Source organism: Pygoscelis adeliae, unplaced genomic scaffold, assembly GCF_000699105.1.
Source record: "Pygoscelis adeliae isolate BGI_AS28 unplaced genomic scaffold, ASM69910v1 Scaffold108, whole genome shotgun sequence".
Taxonomy (NCBI): domain Eukaryota; kingdom Metazoa; phylum Chordata; class Aves; order Sphenisciformes; family Spheniscidae; genus Pygoscelis; species Pygoscelis adeliae.
In genome coordinates, this window is record NW_008825498.1 from 2790951 (window position 1) to 2796056 (window position 5106).

Here is a 5106-nt window from a genome sequence, read left to right on the forward strand (position 1 = left end):
CGCGGAAGGTTCCAGCTCTGGGCGGGGCGCGCTCGCTGCCGGGAAGCGCAGCTTGAAGGCCAGGCCCTGAGGGGAGGGGAAGGCGGGAATCTGCGGGCCGGGCCGGGCCGGGGGGGGGAGGAGGAGAGCTCAGTGGAGGTTGTTGCAACCTGAGCGAGTCCGGGCTGAGACAATCGAAAGGCAAAGCTGGCGGAGGAGGTTTGTTTGCAGCCTTTTACTCAGGGGTTTTCTGGTCGTGATGGTTGTCTTAGTGGGTCTCACGAAATCTAGCGTTGAGGTCATGGAGGTGCTTGCTTGAAGGAGGAGGTGCAGCGGGTGGTGCTGTTTCTCAGGAGAGGGGGTGGTTTTGTGGGTTACTCTGGGGCACTTCCTACTACTGTACTGCGCTACCATGACTCAGGCTCCAGCTCTCCTTCGATCGCTCTCGACACCTGCTGTAACGCCAATCTTACATTGTATTAGTAAAAATTTAATAGCTGTTGTTTTCTTTCTCTTCTGATACCGTTCAGCCAGAGTTAACTCAGAGTGTATCATTGAGCGCAAGAAAGAAGTGGAAGAATCAAATTGGAGGATAACGTGGGTTGAAGAACTTGTTGAAGTGGGTACGAACTTAAACTTTCTGTGTTTTTAATTCAGCTTGGTTGTGATGTTTTTGTGCTATACCTGTTTTAAGTACACTGTAAGCAGGTAGCTTCATCAGTAAACGCAGCTGTTCTACTGATAGGTCTGGTTTCCCTGTTCTAAAATGACTGTATAGTATGGTGGTGTATAAATTTAAAAAAGACAAGCTCTCAGATTTTCATATGGACGTAAGTAATCACATGCTAAGCATACACTGAATTTCAGTGAGTTCTCAGTACCTTAAACCTCTAATCTTTGAACATTGCAGCCGAACGTATTTTTCAGATCATTCTATATAACCAGTTCCTCAGGTCTTTTTCTGTTTTGTTTGTTTGGACAAGGTTATTGTTCTTAAAACTACTTTATTATTCTGGAGAAACTTTCATTTAGTGAGTAGATAGTTTTCTTCCTTAGTAAAATCCACAGGATGTAGGAATCTTAATCTTCGTCAGTATTCTTCTAAACTAGGAAAATCTTCGTCACCAAAAGTGAAAGATGGCTAAAAGTCTGAAAGATAAATAAATTGTCCAGTGTTTTGTGGAAATCGATGGCTCTGCAGAGCCTCTAAAGGAACATGAAGAAAATACTGTATGTGCTGTTTAGTGATGGCTGATTAGTCAGGTGGCCTGCACAGAGCTCAAGGCATAACCAGCACACATTCTCTCCTTTCTGGCTTTATAAGGAATGTGGAGAAAATTTGGATTGTTACGGTGGTGATTTAGAAGACAAAGGTTGAAAATCCATTTGGATTCAGGCTTAGTCAATCTCGCTGCTTTTGTAACAACCTTTTTTGACTGCTATTAAACAGTTTGTTTGAAAGGGGTATCTGAAGCTAGATAGTGTGTAAAATGATTGGTTTTTCTATATTGCCATCTTAATTAGTTCAAGGAGGGCATTGTACATGAGCCCTATGATGTTGAAACTTTTTTGAAACCCTCATGAAGTTAGTAGAGATGTTAGGTCTTCAAAAAAAATCAGAGAAGGAAGCTGTGATGTGAATATAGCCATTTTCCTAAAAAAAAGAAACCAAAATGCATAATCGTATTAATACATGACTTCCTGTTTCCCCATCTGGAAACAGAATGAAATCTTTGCCAATCTGGAGGCCTTATGATTATCTGGACAGAAATTTAAAACCCATTGATGCTTTTAAAGAAAGAGAATGATAACTCAGATGTCTTGCTCAGTACTTCAACTTTCCCCTCAAGTTTGGGATTTTATGGGTTGAAATCATGATAGTCCAGACAGAGATCCCAAAGAGTAGCATAAAAGGATAGTCTGATCTTCCTCTGAGCTGAGATCTGAGCTTACTGCCTCCTTAGCGCTAGGTTAACTTCAGTGCCAATCTGGTAAATACACAAAAAGAATATTATGGTTTTGTACTTCTTACAAAAGCAGCACATTTAATATGAATTATTTGGGCCCTTGCAAGCTTCTGTTGTGGCTGCTAATGCTAACTGAAGTTACTTAGGTTGCCTGGCTAAGCTGTTTCCAACATTGATTCTTTGATTAATATTACAGCATTTTGTACTGATACATTACCTCCCAGATGGACTGTACTGATTTTCCTCAAACAAGGAAGCAGTGGCAAATATTATTAGAAGTAGCAACTCTTTCTAGGTTTTTTTTTTTTGTTGGGTTCTTTTTCGGTTGGTATCTGTCTGTGGTATCTGCCGAATAATTCCAGCTGTAAGAACTTAATTATCTTCTGCAAATTAATTTCAGATGCTTCTTTCCACATTTATTAGGTTTTAATACAAGAGGGAGAAACATTTTTTCCCAAAGCCAGCTGTTTTCAGAGTGAGGGAGCGTGTAACAAGATAGCGGAGTTTGTTAATGGGAGAGTGTATACAGGACTTTTGGGATGGGAATTTGGGGTTAGACCAGTGGCCCTCATCAGGTAGTGAGAGAATTGGCATCTTGGATGCTGCAGCAGCATTTGAGAATTTCAGAAAGTGAGGTTAGCGTTAGTGATTTATAACTAATGGGAGTGCTAGCTTCTGAATTGTCTCTCTTCTCTGGTCAATGATAATTAGTGTCTTGTTTCTTCTTCGCCTCTTTGGTTCTTCTACCATCTCTAGAAGATTCTGTTCTCTATTCCTTTTGTTATGATAATTGTTTTACTATTCCTAAAACAATGATATTACCAGAGTACCTTTGGATAAAAAAAAAAAAAGCTGGATTTGTCTTAAACTGCTGCTATTGTTTTGTCTTAAAAGTGAATTTGCAACTGCAGGCCTAGTTGAGCTTCCCTTAGGGCAGTTGTTTAGAGGTTTTCTGTGCTGTCTTTTGAAGCACTGCATATTCTGAGCGACGTCGTGCTGTGAGGTTCCTAAAATCTGTTGTCAACGTTGAAGAGTTCTGTGCACATAGTGTTCAGAAATTACAGATACCACGACAGGCAAAGGAAAAAGAAGACGGACTTGTGTTGCTAAAGGATGATATAGGTTGCATGGACAAGAAAGCCAAAGGTTTAGAAAAAAGCACAGTCATTCAGAAATTGTCTTACGCTGTGAATGGAACTTGCAAGAAAAGTAATGAGAGAGTGGTGCTGCATTAGAAAGCCACAAGTATCTTCACAGAGTATCCTCATCCTTTCTACAGTTAGAACTTTCTACGGTAGTAAAACCATTCATACACGTACAAATGTAAACTTGAGGTGTTCTGCTTGAAATCTTTTTCTGCTAACACCTTTTTTCCCCTCCCTTTTTGAGATTCTGCTAGTCCTAATGCCACACTACCATGCTCTCTGGGATCTTCCGGAGCCAAAAAAAGAAAAAAAAGTATGAGTAATGCATTTGAAAGTCAGATCTAAGATGGAAGAGCAGAATGGCAAGAAGCTTAATTCTCAGGGTTGAACAGGTGAGAGAGTCTGGAGAAAATGCCATACAACTAGTTGTTTCCGTGTTAAAGTTAGGATGGTCAAATATTTTTAAAGCATGATGACATATAGGTTGACTTTGAGGGATTTCATACTGTCTAATAAACATCCACTGTCTCTGAATCTGTAACTTTTGGTTACGGCTGAGTTGTTGACTGCAGAGGACTTCCACAGGGATTCTTGTTGAATTATTTGTGGCATGCCAAGAACTGTATATACGGAGGATGACTTAGCATGTATTTTTTAAATACCTGGCTCAGCAAAATCTTCTAAAATTTGATGCTCTGGTTTATTTCATGGACACAAATATAATCCCAGTTATAAAAACTCAAATATATATTAATCAGGTATTAACCTAGATGTCCTGGAAAGACTTGAATTTGGTTATTGTACTTCCTGAAATCACTGAGTCCTTGGAGAGGAGGGAACTGAAAGATGTGAAAGATGTGTCAGTGTGATTCATGTGTCTTAAAGGATCTCGGGCAAATCAAGAAAGAAACTGCAAGAGAGTTGTTTTTAAAGTTATTTAATTAATTTAATTTCAGATACTCTTTTTTCCCAGAATGGCAAAGATGTCCTACATTTACAATATTAAAGTTCACAATTCTCTCTTACTTTTTTTTTCCAGAATCAAAGCAAAAGAAAGTCCCAGACTATTACAAGATTTCTGAAGGGTTTGCTCAAATTCCCCTTCCTCTTTTTACAGCGAAAAGAAACATGATTCCCCAAGGTTCCTTTTCTTAGGGTTTTAACAAAGTGAGTTGCGTGTCTTTCCATTACTGCCTGCTATTTCTTCTTTTTATCTGTTTCAGCGTTATTTTCTGACTAATGAACAGTTAGCTGACCACTGATTAATAACACACACAAATTATGATTATTTCCAGCACTCTGAATCAGCAGCTATTTGCACAAATCTAAATATGGCTGAATATGGCTTTGATCCTCCAAGTTAAATGACAATATATAGAGATTGAGGAAGTAAGAAACTGAAACACATGAAGCGTATTGATACTTGATTGTTGTGGTATGTCAGTCACATTAGGTCAACAAATCTGCACGTTCTAGTTCTAGCAAAGTAGATCTCTCTTGCTTGCTTTTTTTCTATTTTATGATAGTGTGAAATCATAAAGAATTACTCTTTTTTTTTTTTCTCTAAATGCCACTTTCAAAGGGAGAAGACTCTAGTACATAACTTCAAATAACAGGAAACATTGGAGACCCTACTTTATTTGTGTTTTCAGAGTCTGATCTTGCAGAGCTGAAACCAAACCGCTGAACAGAATTTTCACTGCTGTTTCATTATAGTCATGATTTTTTTTTTTTTTTTACATTTTAATTATGTATTCTTGCTTTTTATATGTATGTGTGAGTGTGTGCATCTGGTGATACAGTCACACCTTAAAAATTTCTGAGAGATATAGATAGATAATGTGAACTATTACTTTGTTTCCCATTGTTCCACTTGCCTGGGTGCTTTTTTTTTTTTGCCCTTTATAGAATCATAGAATAGTTTGGGTTGGAAGGGACCTCTAAAGGTCATCTAGTCCACGCCCCCTGCCATGGGCAGGGACATCTTCAACTAGATCAGGTTGCTCAGAGCCCCG